The sequence below is a fragment of the Oncorhynchus kisutch genome, linkage group LG15 (genome assembly GCF_002021735.2).
Source record: "Oncorhynchus kisutch isolate 150728-3 linkage group LG15, Okis_V2, whole genome shotgun sequence".
Classification (NCBI taxonomy): domain Eukaryota; kingdom Metazoa; phylum Chordata; class Actinopteri; order Salmoniformes; family Salmonidae; genus Oncorhynchus; species Oncorhynchus kisutch.
Genome location: NC_034188.2, coordinates 84,955,955 through 84,982,305, shown reverse-complemented (window position 1 = coordinate 84,982,305; position 26,351 = coordinate 84,955,955). Strand labels below are relative to the sequence as shown.

The following is a 26,351-nucleotide window of genomic DNA, read 5'->3' as shown; positions in this document are numbered from 1 at the left end:
GGTAGGGATTTAGACACTACAGTAGGAAGCAGAGTAGGAAGGACAGCAGGGAGTACAGCAGGAAGGACAGTAGGAAGGACAGCAGGAAGGACAGTAGGAAGGACAGTAGGAAGGACAGTAGGAGGGACAGTAGGAAGGACACTAGGAGGGACAGTAGGAAGGACAGTGGGAATGACACTAGGAAGGACACTAGGAAGGACAGTAGGAAGGACAGTAGGAAGGACAGCAGGAAGGACAGCAGGAGGGACAGTAGGAAGGACACCAGGAAGGACAGTAGGAAGGACAGTGGGAAGGACACTAGGAAGGACACTAGGAAGGACAGTAGGAAGGACAGTGGGAAGGACACTAAGGAGGGACAGTAGGAAGGACACTAGGAAGGACAGTAGGAAGGACAGTAGGAATGACAGTAGGACGGACAGCAGGAAGGACAGTAGGAGGGACAGTAGGAAGGACACCAGGAAGGACAGTAGGAAGGACAGTAGGAAGGACACTAGGAAAGACAGTAGGAAGGACACTAGGAAGGACACTAGGAAGGACAGTAGGAAGGACAGTGGGAAGGACACTAGGAAGGACACTAGGAAGTACACCAGGAAGGACAGTAGGAGGGAAAGTAGGAAGGACAGCATGAATGAAACTACAGTAGGAGGGACAGTAAGGAAGGACAGTAGGAAGGACACTACAGTAGGAAGGACAGTAGGAATGACAGTAGGAAAGACAGTAGGAATGACAGTAGGAAAGACAGTAGGAAGTACTCTACAGTAGGAAGTACAGTAGGAGGGACAGCAGGAAGGACAGCATGAAGGACACTACAGTAGGAAAGACAGTAGGAATGACAGTAGGAAAGACAGTAGGAAGGACAGTAGGAAGGACACTACAGTAGGAGGGACAGTAGGAAGGACACTACAGTAGCAGGGACAGTAGGAAGGAAAGCATGAAGGACATTACAGTAGGAGGGACAGCAGGAAGGACAGCATGAAGGACACTACAGTAGGAAGGACAGTAGAAATGACAGTAGGAAGGACACTACAGTAGGAAGGACACTACAGTAGGAATGACAGTAGGAAGGACAGTAGGAATGACAGTAGGAAGGACACTACAGTAGGAAGAACACTACAGCAGGAAGGACACTACAGCAGGAAGAACAGTAGGAAGGACACTACAGTAGGAATGACAGTAGGAAGGACACTACAGCAGGAAGGACACTACAGCAGGAAGGACACTACAGCAGGAAGGACACTACAGCAGGAAGAACAGTAGGAAGGAGACTACAGCAGGAAGAACAGTAGGGAGGAGACTACAGCAGGAAGGAGACTACAGCAGGAAGGACACTACAGCAGGAAGAACAGTAGGAAGGAGACTACAGCAGGAAGGACACTACAGCAGGAAGAACAGTAGGAAGGAGACTACAGCAGGAAGGACACTACAGCAGGAAGAACAGTAGGAAGGACACTACAGCAGGAAGGAGACTACAGCAGGAAGGAGACTACAGCAGGAAGGAGACTACAGCAGGAAGGACACTACAGCAGGAAGAACAGTAGGAAGGAGACTACAGCAGGAAAAACAGTAGGAAGGAGACTACAGCAGGAAGAACAGTAGGAAGGAGACTACAGCAGGAAGGACACTACAGCAGGAAGGACACTACAGCAGGAAGAACAGTAGGAAGGAGACTACAGCAGGAAGGACACAACAGTAGGAAGGACAGTAGGAAGAATACAACAGTAGGAAGGACAGTAGGAAGGAGACTACAGCAGGAAGGAGACTACAGCAGGAAGGACACTACAGCAGGAAGGACACTACAGCAGGAAGGAGACTACAGCAGGAAGGACACTACAGCAGGAAGAACAGTAGGAAGGACACTACAGCAGGAAGGAGACTACAGCAGGAAGGACACTACAGCAGGAAGGACACTACAGCAGGAAGAACAGTAGGAAGGAGACTACAGCAGGAAGAACAGTAGGAAGGAGACTACAGCAGGAAGGAGACTACAGCAGGAAGGACACTACAGCAGGAAGGACACTACAGCAGGAAGAACAGTAGGAAGGACACTACAGCAGGAAGGAGACTACAGCAGGAAGGAGACTACAGCAGGAAGGAGACTACAGCAGGAAGGACACTACAGCAGGAAGAACAGTAGGAAGGAGACTACAGCAGGAAGGACACAACAGCAGGAAGAACAGTAGGAAGGAGACTACAGCAGGAAGGACACTACAGCAGGAAGAACAGTAGGAAGGAGACTACAGCAGGAAGGACACTACAGCAGGAAGGACAGTAGGAAGGAGACTACAGCAGGAAGGACACAACAGTAGGAAGGACAGTAGGAAGAATACAACAGTAGGAAGGACAGTAGGAAGGAGACTACAGCAGGAAGGACACGACAGTAGGAAGGAGAGTAGGGATAACACTACAGCAGGAAGGACACAACAGTAGGAAGGACAGTAGGGATAACAAAACAGTAGGAAGGACAGTAGGAAGGAGACTACAGCAGGAAGGACACGACAGTAGGAAGGACACAACAGTAGAAAAGACACTACAGTGGGAAGGACAGTAGGAAGGAGACTACAGCAGGAAGGACACGACAGTAGGAAGGACAGTAGGAAGGACACAACAGTAGAAAAGACACTACAGTGGGAAGGACAGTAGGAAGGAGACTACAGCAGGAAGGACACGACAGTAGGAAAGGACAGTAGGAAGGACACAACAGTAGGAAAGGACAGTAGGAAGGACACAACAGTAGAAAAGACACTACAGTGGGAAGGACAGAAAGAACATCATCATCCTTTAACATCATGACCCCAGTCATTATTCCCTCTATAATGTCCCCCTGGTGAGCACTTTAACATCATGACCCCAGTCATTATCCCCTCTATAATGTCCCCCTGGTGAGCACTTTAACATCATGACCCCAGTCATTATCCCCTCTATAATGTCCCCCTGGTGAGCACTTTAACATCATGACCCCAGTCATTATCCCCTCTATAATGTCCCCCTGGTGAGCACTTTAACATCATGACCCCAGTCATTATCTCCTCAATAATGTCCCGCTGGTGAGCAATGTGGGAAATCTCATTGGGATTTGGTGTCAGTCTCTTTTCCTCTTCCTCTCTCTCTCTCTCTCTCTCTCTCTCTCACACACACACACACACACACACACACACTCACACATAGGAGCCAGTTTAACAGTACTTAGCAGTGTGCTCCCGTCCTGAGAGGAGACAGACTCTCTCTGGTCCCTCTGCTGTAATTATACTGATGGACACTGTGTGGCTGTGTGTGTTTGAATGTGTATGTGTGTGCGTGTGTGCGCTCTCTCGCTTTTTACACACGGTTAGGCTGAAAGCACAGGAAATGTGGCCAGATGATGAGCTCAATTTGAATGGCAATGCTCGTGCACACACACAAATTAAATTCCCAGGATCCTGTCCCTCTCACAGTACATGATGACAGAGGGGTTTCAATAGAACAGTACAAGTCCACAGTGCTGTCAAATTGTCTGTATAGGTCCACAGTGCTGTCATATTGTCTGTATAGGTCCACAGTGCTGTCAAATTGTCTGTATAGGTCCACAGTGCTGTCAAATTGTCTGTATATGTCCACAGTGCTGTCAAATTGTCTGTATAGGTCCACAGTGCTGTCAAATTGTCTGTATAGGTCCACAGTGCTGTCATATTGTCTGTATAGGTCCACAGTGCTGTCAGATTCTCAGTATAGCTCCACAGTGCTGTCAGATTGTCTGAAAAGGACCACAGTGTTGTCGTATTGTCTGTATAGGTCCACAGTGTTGTCAGATTGTCAGTATAGGTCCACAGTGCTGTCAAATTGTCTGTATATGTCCACAGTGCTCTCAGATTGTCAATATAGGTCCACCGTACTATCAGTATAGGTCCACAGTGCTGTCAGACTATCTGTATAGGACCAAAGTGCTGTCAGATTGTCTGTATATTTCCACAGTGCTGTCAGAATGTCAGTATTGAACCACCGTGCTGTCAGACTGTCTGTATTGGACCACAGTGCTGTCAGACTGTCTGTATTGGTCCACAGTGCTGTCAGATTGTCAATATAAATACACCGTGCTGTCAGATTGTCTGAAAAGAACCACAGTTCTGTCATACTGTCAGTATAGGTCCACAGTGCTGTCACATTGTCTGAATAGTTCCACAGTGCTGTCAGATTGTCAGTGTAGGTCCACAGTGCTGTCAGATTGTCAGTATCAGTCCACAGTGCTGTCAGATTGTCTGTATAGGTTCATAGTGCTGTCAGAATGTCGGAATAGGACCAGAGTGCTGTCAGATTGTCTGTACAGGACCACAGTGACACCAGACTGTCAGTATAGGTCCACAGTGCTGTCAGACTGTCGGTATAGGTCCACAGTGCTGTCAAATTGTCTGCATTGGTCCACAGTGCTCTCAGATTGTCAATATAGGACCACAGTGCTGTCAAACTGTTAGTATAGGACCACAGTGCTGTCAAACTGTTAGTATAGGACCACAGTGCTGTCAAACTGTTAGTATAGGACCACAGTGCTGTCAAACTGTTAGTATCGGACCACAGTGCCGTCAGACTGTCAGTATAAGTCCACAGTGCTGTCAGACTGTCTGTATAGGACCACAGTGCTGGCAGTGTACGTCCACAGTGCTGGCAGATTGCCTGTATAGGACCACAGTGCTGTCAAATTGTCTGTATAGGTCCACAGTGCTGCCAAATTGTCAGTATAGGACCACAGTGCTGTCATATTGACAGTATAGGACAATAGTGCTGTCAAATTGTGTGAATGGTACAACAGTGCAGTCAGACTATCAGTATTGGACCACAGTGCTGTCAGACGGTCATTGTAGGTCCACAGTGCTGTCAGAATATCAGTATAGGACCACAGTGCTGTCAGACTGTCAGTGTTTGTCCACAGTCCTGTCAGATTGTCAGAAAGGGACCACAGTGCTGTCAGATTGTCTGTATAGGACCACAGTGCCGTCAGACTGTCAGTATAGGTCCAAAGGGGTTCCGAATTGTCTGTGTAGGTCCACAGTGCTTTCAGATTGTCAATATCGGTCCACCGTGCTGTCAGACTGTTAGTATAGGTCCATAGTGCTGACAGACTGTCTGTATAGGACCAAAATGCTGTCGAATTGTCTGTTTATTTCCACAGTGCTGTCAGACTGTCAGGATTGGACCAAAGTGCTGTCAGACTGTCTGTATAGGTCCACAGTGCTGTCAGAATATCAGCATAGGACCACAGTGCTGTCAGACTGTCATTGTAGGACCACAGTGCTGTCAGAATATCAGTATAGGACCACAGTGCTGTCAAATTGTCTATATAGGACCAAAGTGCTGTCAGAAAGTCTGTATCGTTCCACAGTGCCCTCAGACTGTCAGTAAAGGTCCACCATGCTGTCAGATTGTCAGTATAGGTCCACAGGGATGTCAGATTGTCAGTATAGGTCCACAGGGATGTCAGATTGTCAGTATAGGTCCACAGTGCTGTCAGATTGTCAGTATCGGACCACAGTGCTTTCAGAATATCAGTATAGGACCACAGTGCTGTCAGACTGTCAGTGTAGGACCACAGTGCTGTCAGACTGTCAGAATAGGACCACAGTGCTGTCAGACTGTCAGTATAGGACCACAGTGCTGTCAGACTGTCTGTATAGCACCACCGTGCTGTCAGATTGGCAGGATATGTCCACAGTCCTGTCAGATTGTCAGTATAGGTCCACAGTGCTCTCAGATTTTCAATATAGGTCCACTTTGCTGTCAGACTGTCTGTATATTTCCACAGTGCTGTCAGACTGTTAGGATTGGACCAAAGTCCTGTCAGACTGTCTGCATTGGACCACAGTGCTGTCACACTGTCTGTATAGGTCCACAGTGCTGTCAGACTGTCAGTGAAGGACCACAGTGCTGTCAGACTGTCAGAATAGGACCACAGTGCTGTCAGACTGTCAGTATAGGACCACAGTGCTGTCACACTGTCTGTATAGGTCCACAGTGCTGTCAGACTGTCAGTGAAGGACCACAGTGCTGTCAGACTGTCAGAATAGGACCACAGTGCTGTCAGACTGTCAGTATAGGACCACAGTGCTGTCAGACTGTCTGTATAGCACCACCGTGCTGTCAGATTGGCAGGATATGTCCACAGTCCTGTCAAATTGTCAGTATAGGTCCACAGTGCTCTCAGATTTTCAATATAGGTCCACTTTGCTGTCAGACTGTCTGTATATTTCCACAGTGCTGTCAGACTGTTAGGATTGGACCAAAGTCCTGTCAGACTGTTTGCATTGGACCACAGTGTTGTCAGACTGTCTGTATAGGTCCACAGTGCTGTCAGATTGTCAGTATAGGTCCACAGGGATGTCAGATTGTCAGTATAGGACCACAGGGATGTCAGATTGTCTGTATAGGTCCATAGTGCTGTTAGACTGTCAGCATAGGACCATTTTGCTATCAGATTGTCAGTATAGGTCCACAGTTCCATCAGACTGTCAGTATAGGTTCACAGTGCTGTCAGAATATCAGTATAGGACCACAGTGCTGTCAGAATATCAGTATAGGACCACAGTGCTGTCAGAATATCAGTATAGGACCACAGTGCTGTCAGAATATCAGTATAGGACCACAGTGCTGTCAGAATATCAGTATAGGACCACAGTGCTGTCAGAATATCAGTATAGGACCACAGAGCTGTCAGAATATCAGTATAGGACCACAGTGCTGTCAGAATATCAGTATAGGACCACAGTGCTGTCAGAATATCAGTATAGGACCACAGTGCTGTCAAATTGTCTGTATCGGTCCAGGTTGCTCTCAGAATGTCAATATAGGTCCACAGTGCTGTCAGACTGTCTGTATAGGACCAAAGTGCTGTCAGACTGTCAGTAATGAACCACAGTGCTGTCAGACTGTCTGTATTGGACTACAGTGCTTTCAGACTGTCTGTATAGGTCCACAGTGCTGTCAGACTGTCAGTATTGGACCACAGTGCTGTCAGACTGTCTGTATAGTTCCACAGTTCTGTCAGTCTGTCTGTATAGTTCCACAGTGCTGTCAGACTGTCAGTATTGGATCAAAGTGTTGTCAGACTGTCATTTTAGGACCACAGTGCTGTCAAACTGTCAGTATAGGACCACAGTTCTGTCAGACTATCAGAAGGACATTAATTATGTAGCATGCAGTGGGCAGAGCAGGGTTTTTTTTGCAATGGGGGAGGAAAGGCTAGGGTTACTGTTAACGACACTAAGGCTGGAGCTTGTTGTGTCTGTGTAGATCACTCAGTACTCTATTGTCTTCTACTAACAGGAGGCATGACCCAGTGGGGTCACGTTATCTTCTCTACTCTTATTACGGTATACTTTAAAATCATTCACACACACACCACCCCACACACACAACCTCACAACGTGCGTTGGCAAGAATTTGCTCTGGCAGTGAAGAAGAAATGGAGGAGATTTGTATTATTTACGTAACCAGGATAGTCAGTAAGAACAAATTCTTATTTACAATGACGGCCTACCCCAGCCAAAACCGGACAACATTTATGCCAATCGTGCGCCACCATGTCATGTGCATGATGTGATGCAGCCTGGATTCAAACCAGGTACTGCAGTGACACCTTTTGCGCTGAGATGCAGTGTCTAAGACCACTACACCACTCGGGAGCCCTGAGGTTCTGAGATGACAGTTATTGGCAGAGAAACAGCTACTATGGAGAATGGAGAGGTAGAGAAACAGCTACTATAGAGAATGGAGAGAAACAGCTACTATAGAGAATGGAGAGAAACAGCTACTATAGAGAATGGAGAGGTAGAGAAACAGCTAATATAGAGAATGGAGAGGTAGAGTAACAGCTACTATAGAGAATGGAGAGAAACGGCTACTATAGAGAATGGAGAGAAACGGCTACTATAGAGAATGGAGAGAAACAGCTACTATAGAGAATGGAGAGAAACAGCTACTATAGAGAATGGAGAGAAACAGCTACTATAGAGAATGGAGTGAAACAGCTACTATAGAGAATGGAGAGAAACAACTACTATAGAGAATGGAGAGAAACAGCTACTATAGAGAATGGAGAGAAACAACTACTATAGAGAATGGAGAGAAACAGCTACTATAGAGAATGGAGAGAAACAGCTACTATAGAGAATGGAGAGAAACAGCTACTATAGAGAATGGAGAGAAACAGCTACTATAGAGAATGGAGAGAAACAGCTACTATAGAGAATGGAGAGAAACAGCTACTATAGAGAATGGAAAGAAACAGCTACTATAGAGAATGGAGAGAAACAGCTACTATAGAGAATGGAGAGGTAGAGAAACAGCTACTATAGAGAATGGAGAGAAACAGCTACTATAGAGAATGGAGAGGAACAGCTACTATAGAGAATGGAGAGAAACAGCTACTATAGAGAATGGAGAGAAACAGCTACTATAGAGAATGGAGAGGTAGAGAAACAGCTACTATAGAGAATGGAGAGGAACAGCTACTATAGAGAATGGAGAGAAACAGCTACTATAGAGAATGGAGAGGAACAGCTACTATAGAGAATGGAGAGAAACAGCTACTATAGAGAATGGAGAGAAACAGCTACTATAGAGAATGGAGAGAAACAGCTACTATAGAGAATGGAGAGGTAGAGGAACAGCTACTATAGAGAATGGAGAGGAACAGCTACTATAGAGAATGGAGAGAAACAGCTACTATAGAGAATGGAGAGGAACAGCTACTATAGAGAATGGAGAGAAACAGCTACTATAGAGAATGGAGAGAAACAGCTACTATAGAGAATGGAGAGAAACAGCTACTATAGAGAATGGAGAGGTAGAGAAACAGCTACTATAGAGAATGGAGAGGAACAGCTACTATAGAAAATGGAGAGAAACAGCTACTATAGAGAATGGAGTGAAGGTGGAGAACATACAGTTTAATAAAAGGTTAGGATTGTAATTGCAGTTTTAGGTTAAAACCAAAGGAAAGTCTTTTCTCACATATCTCTTGTGTTCTGTGTTTGTATGGGCAAGGCCACTGTAATCTTCTGCATTGGACCACCGGCTGCCATGAAGGCCAAGCTGATAATAGTGAATGTGACTTCATTCTTTGTCTGTGATTATACCAAAGCTTTGGATCATGAAAGATAATCACTTTACCTAGTCCACACACACACACACACACACACACACACACACACACACACACACACACACACACACACACATACGCAAACACACACATACGCAAACACACACACACACAAACACACACACACACACACATACGCAAACACACACACACACACACACACACACACACACACACACATACGCAAACACACACACCCACACACACACACACACACACACACACATGTAGGTACACTTTAACAGACACAGTGTGACCGTTTTAATGAGTTGTCCCGACACAAAAGCAGCATTTTGTCACAAGTGACCTTTAATATTTTACTCAGGGACACTGGGGCATCTTCCTTATTCTGGGTGCTTCAGACACCACACACACACTTGCACACACATGGACACAAACACACACACTTTATCCCGTAAGGGAGGTGGACAAAGAGGCCATGGTTTTGTGTTGAACTATTTCATCTCCCGAATGCTTGAAGGTACTAATGTCCTCCCAGATCTGTGACGGATGACTACATCAGGGAAACACCACTAAATCAATAACATCGTGGTTGACTAGCCTGTAGCCGTCCAACAGTAAGCAACCACCCCCACAGTCAATCCTTACCAATGAGAGTGGGCGTCTGGAATTGATTGATTAAGAAAGACTCACTCTCACACAATGTAGGAGGGCAACTCCACGGTAACGGAATTGCGCTGAGACTCAAAAACAATTGATTTCAAAGCTTAATAAATCATACAACTCTATGCACAAGGAATTTTTTTAACAATTTACACTGAAAATTTTTACAAAAACCCATTTACTAGAAGAACTGTGTAGATGCAAAGTTTGATAACAGAATTTCGGTAAAAATCTCCCTCAGTTTGTTTCCAAAAATGCCATTGAATATCTTCTCCGAATGAAGATTCAAAGATGTTTGCAGAAAGTATGGGGTGTCAGCTATGATATGACACATTTACTTTGAAAAAATATATTTTGGATATTGAACTATTTACATCAGTAACAGAATTGTGGTAACATTTTTATCATTGGTCCCTGTACTACACAGAAATGCATAATTATGGATATGAATGTCATTCTCTTCACGGTGATGTATCCGGAATAGGCACACGTTGGTATAAATATCAAATATCCTGCTTTGCATATTTGGGTATTATTCTACACACTGGCTGTTATTTTAATGAGCTCCGCCCCCCAAACAAGAACATATTTGGTGGGACGGGATCAAATCTGAAACAATCATAGACGTCTATGTTTCACAAGTTTGGACATCAAAGTACAGTAGAGTTCAGTACAGTACAGTAGAGTACAGTAGAGTTCAGTAAAGTACAGTAGAGTAGAGTTCAGTAGAGTACTGTAGTAAAGTACAGTAGAGTACAGTACAGTAGAGTTCAGTACAGTACAGCTCAGAACAATACAGTAGATTTCAGTAGAGTACAGTAGAGTTAAGTGCAGAACAATAGAGTACATTATAGTGTACTCATCTCTAGTGTACTCTACAGTCAATTGTACTGTACTCAACTCAACTTTTCTTTAGTGTACTCTACTGTGCTGTGCGCTCCAAACTTGTGTACCCAAATGTGGTTTGTGACTACTTTGATTTACCATTGTAGCCAATTCAATTGCAGAAATTCTGTTTCAGATCCTTCAGAAATTCCGTTACCGATTTGGTAATAGCATTTCGAGTTTTAATCACGTAATCATTCATAAACAAAATGTTTATCAGTACAAACAATATAACTAATTGTTAGGTCTACCTTTACTTGTTAGTTCTGTGAACTTTCGTTGCCTCCCTCCTTATGAGGGAGAGAAATAAAAAATATATCTTAAAGATAGTTTTGTTTTTGGTAACGGATTTTTAAAGGCACAAGGCAATATTTCTTCAACTTAGAGAAGGAAGAAACAGGAAATATAAATGTTGATATTAGTTGTCTTATATTATTATTAGTAGTATTTATGTCAACATTATTGTGTTTTGATGTATTTCTGATACCGTTCAGACTTTTTCTGCTAGATGTTTTCCAAGACCCCTTTTCCATCTAACCTAATTTACCCAAATTTTTAGGATGGAAAATGGTTGAAAAATGTATATACACATTAATATCTCAGAAATATGGACTCTTAGCTTTCATTTCACACCCAATTTGACATGTTGTTATGAACTTCATGTGTTAGTGGGTCCTTTTACATGGAAATGACCAGGTGCTATTGACGAGATCGGAGCAAATGTACTGCATGCATGCCTCTTGTATGTCTAATTAAGGTCCTGGACTGTTCATTAACCCAGACGCTAAAAGACTGCCATTGGCCTTTTCTTTGTTTACAGCACATCCAGATCTGACTGGCGACTGAGATCGATTCTATTGATTGAGTTGAGCGATTTACACATCAGGGCTGAGCAGGCTTCACTATGGTGGGAAAATAATTAAATAAGTTAATTGGATTGAATAGGTTGATCGATATGGATCAAGTCCGGGAACAGTTGGTAAACTTAAGGGAAAGTATCAACAAGGAATCGACCGCATGGGGGAATTAATGTAATCAAAATGGAAATCTGTATTATTTAATTACTGCAGTAATGGAGGTGGTCGGTAATCACCCCTGGAGGTGATCACTGAGACCTCAACCAGCTGGTTTACTGCAGTAATGGAGGTGGTCGGTAATCACCCCTGGAGGTGATCACTGAGACCTCAACCAGCTGGTTTACTGCAGTAATGGAGGTGGTCGGTAATCACCCCTGGAGATGATCACTGAGACCTCAACCAGCTGGTTTACTGCAGTAATGGAGGTGGTCGGTAATCACCCCTGGAGGTGATCACTGAGAACTCAACCAGCTGGTTTACTGCAGTAATGGAGGTGGTCGGTAATCACCCCTGGAGGTGATCACTGAGACCTCAACCAGCTGGTTTACTGCAGTAATGGAGGTGGTCGGTAATCAACCCTGGAGGTGATCACTGAGAACTCAACCAGCTGGTTTACTGCAGTAATGGAGGTGGTCGGTAATCACTCCTGGAGGTGATCACTGAGACCTCAACCAGCTGGTTTACTGCAGTAATGGAGGTGGTCGGTAATCACCCCTGGAGGTGATCACTGAGACCTCAACCAGCTGGTTTACTGCAGTAATGGAGGTGGTCGGTAATCACCCCTGGAGGTGATCACTGAGACCTCAACCAGCTGGTTTACTGCAGTAATGGAGGTGGTCGGTAATCACCCCTGGAGATGATCACTGAGACCTCAACCAGCTGGTTTACTGCAGTAATGGAGGTGGTCGGTAATCACCCCTGGAGGTGATCACTGAGAACTCAACCAGCTGGTTTACTGCAGTAATGGAGGTGGTCGGTAATCACCCCTGGAGGTGATCACTGAGACCTCAACCAGCTGGTTTACTGCAGTAATGGAGGTGGTCGGTAATCACCCCTGGAGGTGATCACTGAGACCTCAACCAGCTGGTTTACTGCAGTAATGGAGGTGGTCGGTAATCACCCCTGGAGGTGATCACTGAGACCTCAACCAGCTGGTTTACTGCAGTAATGGAGGTGGTCGGTAATCACCCCTGGAGGTGATCACTGAGACCTCAACCAGCTGGTTTACTGCAGTAATGGAGGTGGTCGGTAATCACCCCTGGAGGTGATCACTGAGACCTCAACCAGCTGGTTTACTGCAGTAATGGAGGTGGTCGGTAATCACCCCTGGAGGTGATCACTGAGACCTCGACCAGCTGGTTTACTGCAGTAATGGAGGTGGTCGGTAATCACCCCTGGAGGTGATCACTGAGACCTCAACCAGCTGGTTTACTGCAGTAATGGAGGTGGTCGGTAATCACCCCTGGAGGTGATCACTGAGACCTCAACCAGCTGGTTTACTGCAGTAATGGAGGTGGTCGGTAATCACCCCTGGAGGTGATCACTGAGACCTCAACCAGCTGGTTTACTGCAGTAATGGAGGTGGTCGGTAATCACCCCTGGAGGTGATCACTGAGACCTCAACCAGCTGGTTTACTGCAGTAATGGAGGTGGTCGGTAATCACCCCTGGAGGTGATCACTGAGACCTCAACCAGCTGGTTTGAGCCACAGCATTCTATAGCAAAGTCCATCCTCCTTCAGTCTACATGACACACAACAGATGTATGGAATGGGTCACAAGATTAAGACTTGTATGAAAGATACTTATAATTCCCAGCAGACAGTAACAGTTTTCAATGTGTAGAGACCAGGGTCTGGCCCCCCAGCTCCATACTGGAGCCATCTCCCCCTGGTACCCCAGTACAGAAACATTAACTCATGCTCTGGAATGCGGTACCCACAAAGACATCGTAAATCTCCTGTCAGAGTCAACCATTTGATGCAATAAAAGTAGAACATAATCTTGTAATTTCCACAATAAGCGCCAGAGACAACTGTGGTTGTTTGGTTTCTGTGGAGTAAAGGAATGGCTAAAACTGTCCTGTACGTTCACATACAGTGCATTAGGAAAGTATTCAAAGCCCTTGACTTTTTCCACATTTTATTACGTTTACAGCCTCGTTCTAAAATGGATAAAAATACAACATGTTCCTCATCAATTGACACACAACGCCCCGAAATGACAAATTGAAAACAGAAATACCTTATTTACATGTATTCAGACCCTTGCTATGAGACTTGAAAATGAGCTCCATAGATCATCCTTGAGATGTTTCTACAACTTTAGTCCACCTGAGGTAAATTAAATTGATTGGACATGATTTGGAAAGGCACACACCCCTCTAGAGTATATAAGGTCTCACAGTTGACAGTGCATATCAGAGCAAAAAATAAACCATGAGGTCGAAGCAATTGTCTCTAAGACAGGATTGTGTCGAGGCACAGATCTGGGGAAGGGTACCAAAACATTTCTGCAGGATTGAAGATCCCCAAGAACACAGTGGCCTCCATCATTCTTAATTGGAAGAAGTTTGGAACCATCAAGACTCTTGAGAGCCTGCCACCTAGCCAAACTGAGCATTTGGTGGGAAAGGGTTTTATTCAGGGAGGTGACCAAGAACCCGATGGTCATTCTGACAGAGCTCCAGAGTTCCTCTGTGAAGATGGGAGAACCTTCCAGAAGGACAACCATTTCTGCAGCATTCCACCAATCAGGCCCTTATGGTAGAGTGGCCAGACGGAAGCCACTCCTCTGTAAAAGCCACATGACAGTCCGCTTGGACTTTGCCAAAAGGCACCTAAAGGACTCAGACCATGAGAAACAAGATTCTCTGGTCTATGAAACCAAGATTGAACTCTGTGGCCTAAATGCCACTTGTCACATCTGGAGGAAACCAAGCACCATCCCAACGGTGAAGCATGGTGTTGGCAGCATCATGCTGAGGGGATGTTTTTCAGCTGCAGGGACTGGGAGACTAGTCAGGATCGAGGGAAAGATGAACAGAGCAAAGTAAAGAGAGATCCTTGATGAAATCCTGCTCCAGAGTGCTCAGGACCTCATACTGTGGTGAAGGTTCACCTTCCAACAGGACAACGACCCCTAAGCACACAGCCAAGTCAGGTAGTGGCTTCCGGACAAGTCTCTGAATGTCCTTGAGTAGCCGAGCCTGAGCCCAGACTCGAACCCAATTGAACATCTCTGGATAGACCTGAAAATAGGTGTGCAGCGATGCTCCCCATCCATCCTGACAGAGCGGGAGAGGATCTGGGAATGGGAGAAACTTCCCAAATACAGGTGTGCCAAACGTGTAGTGTCATACCCAAAGGAAGACTCAAGGCTGTAATTGCTGCCAAATATGCTTCAACAAAGTACTGAGTAAAGGGTCTGAATACTTATATAAATGTGATATTTCTGTTTTTTCAAAAAAAATCTCTAAAAACCAGTTTTTTCTTTGTCGTTATGGGGTATTGTGTCTAGGTTGTTGAGGGGGGGGGGGGGTATTTTATCAATTTTATAATGAAATGTAACCGACCGGCTCAAATCAGTCATATGTAGCAAAAATTTTAAATTGTTTTTTACATTGGATAAAAGTAGAGACTCAGAGCTAGAAAATAGTATATCATACACTACAGTTGAGGAACAATGGAAAATGATTATACTTTGAATGTTGATAAACTTGTAACATCCCTTTTGATAAAATGGCCTTTGAATGTTTTGGTACTACTACTGGAGAGCCTTCCTTTTGTCTACACCCATTCAGCATTGTTGACACCCTCTTAAGCTTCCGAACTTCCGAATACTGCCCCCTAGCCCAAAGAAGTTAAGACATGTAGCTAGCTAGCTAGCTAAACAATTAACCATAATCCCAACTCATGACGTTACTACCCTGCATGAATCTGCAGGTAGCTAAACAACCAGGTTCAATGTTAGCTAACAAACATTAGGCTGTAACAAGCAAAGCAAATGGCTCTGAGATACAAATAATATTACTACAGAGATCATAAAAATAATGATAGCTAGCGAGCCAGCCAGCTAACGTTAGCTGGCTAGCTAACAGTCCACTTTAACTTGAAATCAAAACTACTTTCTCACAAAATTAGAAACATGCAATGTATAAAAATGTAGCTAGCTACATAGATACATAGATAGACGCTTCTCACTCTCTGTCACAGATGCCATGCTTTCCCTTAGTTTGAAGATGTAATCCGGAGACAGGTGTTATCATACTCTAATTACACAGATTTCAAAACTCAGTCCCCCATTTTATTTGTATTTACAGATGGCATACACGTTTGTTATCAAGGCACATGTAAGTCCACATGTGGACCTTTTTTTTAAGGTGACATTCAAATGGCTCATGTGAAGCAGTCGTGCATGACATACGCCTGGTTTCCTGAAACGACTCACATATGTGTAAAAAGTCAAGTGGTCTGAATACTTTCTGAATGCACTGTACAGTCTTGCTTCTGCTCTCTGTCGGAAATGGAAAGTGATACAATTAACCTGATCTCTGTCTACGGTACATGTCAATGAGTCATCCCACTGCTTGGGAGGTGCGAGAGAGGGGAGGGAGATAATGAAGGAGAGAATGGGGGTGCAAGAGGAGAGAGAGTGAGAGATACTGTAAGAGATTTGCATCTACTGTACAGAATGCATAGAGAAGAGTGAGGGAGGAAAGTGAGGGAGAGATGTGGAGGTACAGTATGAAAGGGCTAAGGGTGAGAGAGGAGGGTGAGGGGTGGAGGGAGAAAGGCTTTGCTTAAGTCAGAATCAATTATATTAATAAATCAGGAAGAATGTGTGTGAGGCCTTACAAACAGACAGTGTGTGTGTGTGTGTGTGTGTGTGTGTGTGTGTGTGTGTGTGTGTGTGTGTGTGTGTGTGTGTGTGTGTGTGTGTGTGTGTGCGTGCGTGCGTGCGTGCGAGCATCGAGCCAACTGTTACAAAGGGTTGTTTTTCTGCATGAGAGCCAAGGGCCAGCTGAACCCCCTGGTGAGGAGAGGGGGTGTGAAGGAGGAGATAAGAGGGGGAGTGAAGGAGGAGATAAGAGGGGGAGTGAAGGAGGAGAAAACCAACAGAGAGAGGAGGGGAGAGGTCCACAGTACTGAAAGAGGTGGAGCTAGCTAGCTAGCGTGAGCTAGCAGGAATTTTATCAGGTCAGGTCATATTAATATGTCGCCTGGTTTGCTTGGTTAGCTAGCTAACTAACAGGCAAGCAAGGTATGAATTAAGCTAGCTAGCTAGCCTGTTATGCTAGCGATGATTCTAACCGTTTAGCTAGCTAGCTAACATCAGTACATAGATCTGAGTCAGGCTGGCACTGGCAGAAGTGTGGGGTAACGTTAATTATAGCATGGTCAGGGTGAATTAAATTCTTCAACATCTTGCTAGCTAGCTACATGGCACTGCCAGCTGCAGTCACATAACTTCTACCTAGTAGCATGACATTAGTTAGAATTTCTGAAAGCAGTGGAAATGCAATTTGAGCTAGGCCAGAAAGGCCAGACCAACCTGGGTTGACTTCAAGGTGCAAATGGATGTGGGGTTTTGGTGGACTCCCATTTAACCGCTCAACAAATACCCAGCTGTCCAAATCTCACATCATCTAAGCCTGTTTCCATGGCAACTCTTCAAATAATCACTGTCCTTGACAATGTAGTACATTCAGTCATTTTCAAATGCTTTAAATGCATATACACACACAGACACCAGGTGCATTACCACAATTGGAATGCATTGGTGGTGAGCTACAGATTCATAGACTGACTGGTGAGTTACTGATTCATAGACTGACTGGTGAGTTACTGATTCATAGACTGGTGAGTTACTGATTCATAGACTGACTGGTGAGTTACTGATTCATAGACTGACTGCTGAGTTACTGATTCATAGACTGACTGGTGAGTTACTGATTCATAGACTGACTGGTGAGCTACTGATTCATAGACTGACTGGTGAGTTACTGATTCATAGACTGACTGGTGAGTTACTGATTCATAGACTGACTGGTGAGTTACTGATTCATAGACTGACTGGTGAGTTACTGATTCATAGACTGACTGGTGAGTTACTGATTCATAGACTGACTGGTGAGCTACTGATTCATAGACTGACTGGTGAGTTACTGATTCATAGACTGACTGGTGAGCTACTGATTCATAGACTGACTGGTGAGTTACGGATTCATAGACTGACTGGTGAGTTACTGATTCATAGACTGACTGGTGAGTTACTGATTCATAGTCTGACTGGTGAGTTACTGATTCATAGACTGACTGGTGAGCTACTGATTCATAGACTGACTGGTGAGCTACTGATTCATAGACTGACTGGTGATTACTGATTCATAGACAGACTGATGACTTAAAGATTTATAGACAGACTGATAAGTACTGATTCATACACAGATTTATATTTTACTGATTGATAGACTGATGAGTTACTGATTCATAGACTGATGAGTTACTGATTCTTAGACTGACTGATGAGTTTCTGATTCATAGACAGACTGATGAGTTACTGATTCATAGACAGACTGGTGAGTTACTGATTCATAGCCTGATGAGTTACTGATTCATAGACAGACTGATGAGTTACTGATTCATAGACAGACTGATGAGTTACTGATTCATAGACAGACTGATGAGTTACTGATTCATAGACAGACTGATGAGTTACTGATTCATAGACAGACTGATGAGTTACTGATTCATAGACAGACTGATGAGTTACTGATTCATAGACAGACTGATGAGTTACTGATTCATAGACAGACTGATGAGTTACTGATTCATAGACAGACTGATGAGTTACTGATTCATAGACAGACTGATGAGTTACTGATTCATAGACAGACTGATGAGTTACTGATTCATAGACAGACTGATGAGTTACTGATTCATAGACAGACTGATGAGTTACTGATTCATAGACTGGTGAGTTACTGATTCATAGACAGACTGGTGAGTTACTGATTCATAGACAGACTGATGAGTTACTGATTCATAGACAGACTGATGAGTTACTGATTTTTATTTTTTTAATTTTTTTATTTTATTTCACCTTTATTTAACCAGGTAGGCTAGTTGAGAACATCTTTATTTAACCAGGTAGGCTAGTTGAGAACACCTTTATTTAACCAGGTAGGCTAGTTGAGAACACCTTTATTTAACCAGGTAGGCTAGTTGAGAACACCTTTATTTAACCAGGTAGGCTAGTTGAGAACAAGTTCTCATTTGCAACTGCGACCTGGCCAAGATAAAGCATAGCAGTGTGAGCAGACAACAAAGAGTTACACATGGAGTAAACAATTAACAAGTCAATAACACAGTAGAAACCAAAGGGGGAGTCTATATACAATGTGTGCAAAAGGCATGAGGAGGTAGGCAAATAATTACAATTTTGCAGATTAAAACTGGAGTGATGAATGATCAGATGGTCATGTACAGGTAGAGATTCATAGACAGACTGGTGAGTTACTGATTCATAGACTGGTGAGTTACTGATTCATAGACAGACTGATGAGTTACTGATTCATAGACTGGTGAGTTACTGATTCATAGACTGGTGAGTTACTGATTCATAGACAGACTGGTGAGTTACTGATTCATAGACAGACTGGTGAGTTACTGATTCATAGACAGGTGAGTTACTGATTCATAGACAGACTGATGAGTTACTGATTCATAGACTGGTGAGTTACTGATTCATAGACTGGTGAGTTACTGATTCACAGACAGACTGGTGAGTTACTGATTCATAGACAGACTGGTGAGTTACTGATTCATAGACTGGTGAGTTACTGATTCATAGACAGACTGGTGAGTTACTGATTCATAGACAGACTGGTGAGTTACTGATTCTTAGACAGACTGGTGAGTTACTGATTCATAGACTGGTGAGTTACTGATTCATAGACAGACTGGTGAGTTACTGATTCATAGACAGACTGATGAGTTACTGATTCATAGACAGACTGATGAGTTACTGATTCATAGACAGACTGATTAGTTACTGATTCATAGACAGCCTGGTGAGTTACTGATTCATAGACAGACTGGTGAGTTGCTGATTCATAGACTGACTGATGAGTAACTGATTCATAGACATACTGATGAGTAACTGATTCATAGACAGACTGGTGAGTTACTGACTCAGACAGACTGCGGAACTCACCAAATTCTGCATCCATCCATCCATCCAGTCATCATCCATCCAACATCCATCCATCTGTCCATCCAACATCCATCCATCCATCCAGTCATCATTCATCCAACATCCATCCTCCTGAGCTTATGTGTTAATTGAGTCTGGCAGGAGCAAGAAGCCATCATTCACAGTATTGTTATACTGTGAATGATGGGGGGGGGGGGTTAGAGAGAGAGAAAAGGGAGGCAGATACAAAGACATGAATGATAAAACAACAGGTAGCACATATCTGTCCTGTCCTTGCATATTCAACTACAGGGTTATGCATACCGTGTAATAACATTTATTATTGTAATTTCTCCATTATTGATTGGGGGAAAAGGTGAAAGTGAGTTACTGATTTTATTTATTTATTTATTTATTTATTTACCTTTATTTAACCAGGTAGGCAAGTTGAGAACAAGTTCTCATTTACAATTGCGACCTGGCCAAGATAAAGCAAAGCAGTTCGACAGATAAAACGACACAGAGTTACACATGGAGTAAAAACAAACATACAGTCAATAATGCAGTATAAACAAGTCTATATACAATGTGAGCAAATGAGGTGAGAAGGGAGGTAAAGGCAAAAAAGGCCATGATGAGGGGAGTCTCTCAGCCCTGTAGACTCTTTCCTGGTCAGGAATGGTTTCTCCCCTATCTGACCTGAAGGATTTTCTGCCTCTGTTGGTTTCTTTTATTCCAGATCGCCTCGGTCTCTCGTCTTTCGTCTCAAGCAGTTTCCCCCTCCCCTTTTTTAATTGGTAATGCCAGAATGACATTCCCTGACTTGTCCAGTGTGAACCGTTCTGGATCATCAGTTGCAGTCGCCTTAGAGCAATTCAAATCAAAAGTAGATGAAATTGAGGTCCATGAGCTGTGACAGAAGGCAGCCTCTGGTGAGAGACGGGAGTCTTGACTGTCCTGTTCTCCTCTGGTGGTCCGTTTAAAGTGTCCTTTCATGCCAGCTTTCTGGGTATCCTGCCCTCTCAACACCCTCATGATAACCTCGACCATCTGGCCCTCTCTAGCTGCACTCTATCTCACCCGTTCTCCCCTCCTGCTCTCCTCTTGATCTCCAGGTAGCCTAGTGGTTAGAGTGTTGGGCCAGTAACCGAAAGGTTGCTGGATTGAATCCCCGAGGTGACAAGGTACAAATCTGACGTTTTGCCCCTGAGCAAGGCAGTTAACCCACTGTTTCCCGGGCGCCGAAGACGTGGATGTCGATTAAGGCAGCACCCCGCACCTCTCTGATTCAGAGGGGTTGGCTTAAATGAGTAAGACACATTTCAGTTGAATGCATTCAGATGTACGACTGACTAGGTATCACCCTTCCCATCTACAGTATATTCATCTGTCTCGGCTGAGTGACAGTGATGTGGGAATTCAGAAGAGATATGAAATGGCGAAATGGATGTAATTGGTCAACGTTCATGATTAGAACTTGATGTGCTGCAACAGGGTGGGAGAACACATCCAGTAGGTGTCAGTCCCAGTGTTTCTCCTGTCTGCTGGGCTCTGTGGGGAACACGTCCAGTAGGTGTCAGTCCCAGTGTATCTCCTGTCTGCTGGGCTCTGTGGGGAACACATCCAGTAGGTGTCAGTCCCAGTGTATCTCCTGTCTGCTGGGCTCTGTGGGGAACACGTCCAGTAGGTGTCAGTCCCAGTGTTTCTCCTGTCTGCTGGGCTCTGTGGGGAACACGTCCAGTAGGTGTCAGTCCCAGTGTTTCTCCTGTCTGCTGGGCTCTGTGGGGAACACATTCAGTAGGTGTCAGTCCCAGTGTATCTCCTGTCTGCTGGGCTCTGTGGGGAACACGTCCAGTAGGTGTCAGTCCCAGTGTTTCTCCTGTCTGCTGGGCTCTGTGGGGAACACGTCCAGTAGGTGTCAGTCCCAGTGTATCTCCTGTCTGCTGGGCTATGTGGGGAACACGTCCAGTAGGTGTCAGTCCCAGAGTTTCTCCTGTCTGCTGGGCTCTGTGGGGAACAAGTCCAATAGGTGTCAGTCCCAGTGTATCTCCTGTCTGCTGGGCTCTGTGGGGAACACGTCCAGTAGTTGTCAGTCCCAGTGTTTCTCCTGTCTGCTGGGCTCTGTGGGGAACACTTCCAGTAGGTGTCAGTCCCAGTGTATCTCCTGTCTGCTGGGCTCTGTGGGGAACACGTCCAGTAGGTGTCAGTCCCAGTGTTTCTCCTGTCTGCTGGGCTCTGTGGGGAACACATCCAGTAGGTGTCAGTCCCAGTGGGCTCTGTCTAGAACACGTCCAGTAGTTGTCAGTCCCAGTGTTTCTCCTGTCTGCTGGGCTCTGTGGGGAACACATCCAGTAGGTGTCAGTCCCAGTGGGCTCTGTGTAGAACACATCCAGTAGTTGTCAGTCCCAGTGTTTCTCCTGTCTGCTGGGCTCTGTGGGGAACACATCCAGTAGGCGTCAGTCCCAGTGTTTCTCCTGTGTGCTGGGCTCTGTGGGGAACACGTCCAGTAGGTGTCAGTCCCAGTGTTTCTCCTGTCTGCTGGGCTCTTTGGAGAACACACATTAGTCTTTAGTTGTATTGTTTATGTAGCGTTGTATTTGATGTGTGTGTGACTGTCCTTGTCTATCAGTGTATCAGTGTTTTGTTGCTTGTCGTGCTTTATGTTTTTGTGTGGACCCCAGGCAGAACAGCTGCCACTTCGGCAACAGCTGTAGGAGATCCCAATAAACCAATAAACAGGGCCTGTTAGTGAGGCCTTGAGACGGGTTTAGAGGAAGTCTGGGGAGGCTGAGAGACAGGGAGGAGATGGAGATGAATGGCTCTGGGAAGAACAGACTGTGCTGGAATAGGCTATTGCCATTTATTCTCTAGCATTGCTAGTCTATATCGGATGCTATGCTGTAAATACGTTTATGAGTCTAGGCAGGATAGAAGATTTGTATAGCTAAGGGCATTCAGGGTGAAGTGTGAGGAAGCCTATATCACATATATTTTATTGATTTATTGAATTGAATTTTAAAACATACAATCTACCTGCAGTGAAGCAGCTCAACATATACATTCAGTCATCTAGAAGACAATCCCATCCAGAGCGACCCACAGGAGCAACCAGGGTCAAGAGCCCGGCCCAAGGACCCAAACCAATGACCTCTCGGCCACCGGCCTAATGCTCCCAACCGCCAGGCCACCAACCATCCAAGACCCCCCAACAGTTACGCAGAGAGCTACCCCTCAACCATCCAAGACCCCCCAACAGTTACCCAGAGAGCTGCCCCTCAACCATCCAAGACCCCCCAACAGTTACCCAGAGAGCTTCCCCTCAATCATCTGAGACCCCCCAACAGTTCCCAGAGAGCTACCCCTCAACCATCTGAGACACCCCGAACAGTTACCCAGAGAGCTACCCCTCAACCATCTGAGACCTCCCCAACAGTTACCCAGAGAGATACCCCTCAACCATCTGAGACCTCCCAACAGTTCCCAGAGAGATACCCCTCAACCATCTGAGACCTCCCAACAGTTACCCAGAGAGCTACCCCTCAACCATCTGAGACCTACCAACAGTTCCCAGAGAGCTGCCCCTCAACCATCTGAGACCTCCCAACAGTTCCCAGAGAGCTGCCCCTCAACCATCTGAGACCTCCCAACAGTTACCCAGAGAGCTACCCCTCAACCATCTGAGACCTCCCAACAGTTACCCAGAGAGCTACCCCTCAACCATCTGAGACCTACCAACAGTTACCCAGAGAGATACCCCTCAACCATCTGAGACCTCCCAACAGTTACCCAGAGAGCTACCCCTCAACCATCTGAGACCTCCCAACAGTTACCCAGAGAGCTACCCCTCAACCATCTGAGACCTACCAACAGTTCCCAGAGAGCTGCCCCTCAACCATCTGAGACCTACCAACAGTTCCCAGAGAGCTGCCCCTCAACCATCTGAGACCTCCCAACAGTTCCCAGAGAGCTGCCCCTCAACCATCTGAGACCCCAACCCGAAAACTCCCACTCCGCTCTCCGCCCGTGGGAGCACATTTCTAACGTTACATTTATGTTATTTTGAATGGAGACCAAAATACCGTCTCTCTGGAGCGTGCTGTCTGTCTGTCTGTCTGTCTGTCTCTGGAGCGTGCTGTCTGTCTGTCTGTCTGTCTGTCTCTGGAGCGTGCTGTCTGTCTGTCTGTCTGTCTCTGGAGCGTGCTGTCTGTCTGTCTGTCTGTCTCTGGAGCGTGCTGTCTGTCTGTCTGTCTCTGGAGCGTGCTGTCGGTCTGTCTGTCTCTGAAGCGTGCTGTCTGTCTGTCTGTCTCTGGAGCGTGCTGTCTGTCTGTCTGTCTCTGGAGCGTGCTGTCTGTCTGTCTGTCTCTGGAGCATGCTGTCTGTCTGTCTGTCTGTCTCTGGAGCGTGCTGTCTGTCTGTCTGTCTCTGGAGCGTGCTGTCGGTCTGTCTCTGGAGCGTGCTGTCTGTCTGTCTGTCTCTGGAGCGTGCTGTCTGTCTGTCTCTGGAGCATGCTGTCTGTCTGTCTGTCTCTGGAGCGTGCTGTCTGTCTGTCTGTCTCTGGAGCGTGCTGTCTGTCTGTCTGTCTCTGAAGCGTGCTGTCTGTCTGTCTGTCTGTCTCTGGAGCGTGCTGTGTGTCTGTCTGTCTCTCTCTCTCTCTCTCTTTTTCTATGTCCGGTTTCTCTTTCAGCAAATGTAAGAAACTCAAGTCAGACAGTCATGGCTAGCAGTCTAGACAGCTCCGCTGACAAACATAGCATGATTAGAATTAATTACTGTCAGTATATAGGGAAGAGAAGGAGACATAGGAGATATACGAAAGGAGTTGTCCGAATCACTGACATCATGGTTATTGATTTGAAAAGATCCATTGCGTGTGCGTGTGTGTTTGTGTCTGAGTGTGTGTGTGTGTGTGTGTGTGTGTGTGTGTGTGCGTGTGCATGAGCGTGTGTGTGGTATACTTCTCAACTCTCCCTGAATGTGATGTGATGTCAGTCTCTGGGGAACCATAAGAGATCATATCTGACATACTGTACTGCAACAATGGCAGACTGAATCAACTGAGCATTCCCCTCTGCTCACACAAACACACACACACGCACATTCACACACGCACACACACACACACACACACACACACGCATGCATGCAAATAAGCAAAAACGGACATACAATACCAGTCAAAAGTTTGGACACACCTACTCATTCAAGGGTTTTTTACTTTATTTTTACTATATTCTACATTGTACAAAAGTAGTGAAGACATCAAAACTATGAAATAACACATGGAATCATGTAGTAACCAAAAAAGTTACGAACAAAACAGAATATGTTACAGATTCTTCAAAGTAACCACTATTTGGCCCTTATGACAGCTTCATACACTATTGGGATTCTCTCAACCAGCTTCACCTGGAATGCTTTTCCAACAGTCTTGAACGAGTTCCCACATATGCTGAGCACTTGTTGGATGCTTTTCCTTCACTCTGCAGTCCAACTCATCACAAACCATCTCAATTGGGTTGAGGTCAGGTGATTGTGGAGGCCAGGTCATCTGATCCATTATTCTCCTTCTTGGTCAAATAGCCCTCACACAGCCTTGAGGTGTGTTTGGTCATTGTCCTGTTGAAAAACAAATGAAAAACAAATGATAGTCCCACTAAGCTCAAACCAGATGATATAAGGGCTTGTAAGTAAGCATTTCACTGTAAGTTCTACACCTGTTGTGTTCGGCGCATGTGCTAACTATAATTTGATATGATGAAGTATCGCTGCAGAATGCTGTGGTAGCCATGCTGGTTAAGTGTGCCTTGAATTGCAAATAAATCACTGACAGTGTCACCAGCAAAGCACCCCCATACAATCACACCTCCTCCTCCATGCTTCACGGTGGGAACCACACATGCGGAGATCATCCGTTCACCTACAGTCGTGGCCAAAAGTTTTGCGAATGACACAAATATTAATTTTCACAGTCTGCTGCCTCAGTTTGTATGATGGCAATTTGCATATACTCCAGAATGTTATGAAGAGTGACCAGATGAATTGCAATTGCTGGGAATCATTGTTCTTCCTCTGTCAACCATGGTTACCTGCAAGGAAACACATGCCATCATCATTGCTTTGCACAAAAAGGGCTTCACAGGCAAGGAAATGCTGCCAGTAAGTTAATGAAGAACTTCAAGGAGGGTGCCTAAGAAAGTCCAGTAAGTACCAGGGCCGTCTCCTAAAGTTGATGCAGTTGCGAGATCGGGGCACCACCAGTACAGAGCTTGCTCAGGAATGGCAGCAGGCAGGTGTGAGTGCATCTGCATGCACAGTGAGGTGAAGACTTTTGGAGGACGGCCTGGTGTCAAGAAGGGCAGCCAAGAAGCCACTTCTCTCCAGGAAAAACATCAGGGACAGACTGATATTCTGCAAAGGGCACAGGGATTGGACTGCTGTGGACTGAGGTAAAGTCATTTTCTCTGATGAATCCCCTTTCCGATTGTTTGGGGCATCCGGAAAAAAGCTTGTCCGGAGAAGACAAGGTGAGCGCTACCATCAGTCCTGTGTCATGCCAACAGTAAAGCATCCAGAGACCATTCATGTGTGGGTTTGCTAGGTGATAGACTCAACCAAGGTAGTGGGCAAACTCCAAGAGCATTCAAAAAATAATGGTACCAACAC

General features: G+C 45.3%; 1 protein-coding gene across 1 annotated transcript in view; it reads left to right on the top strand.

Moving 5' to 3' along the window:
* The window catches only part of LOC109877891 (voltage-gated potassium channel subunit beta-1-like), a 195,759-nt gene that overhangs the window by 1,522 nt on the left and 167,886 nt on the right, over positions 1-26,351 (top strand). The window lies entirely within an intron of this gene.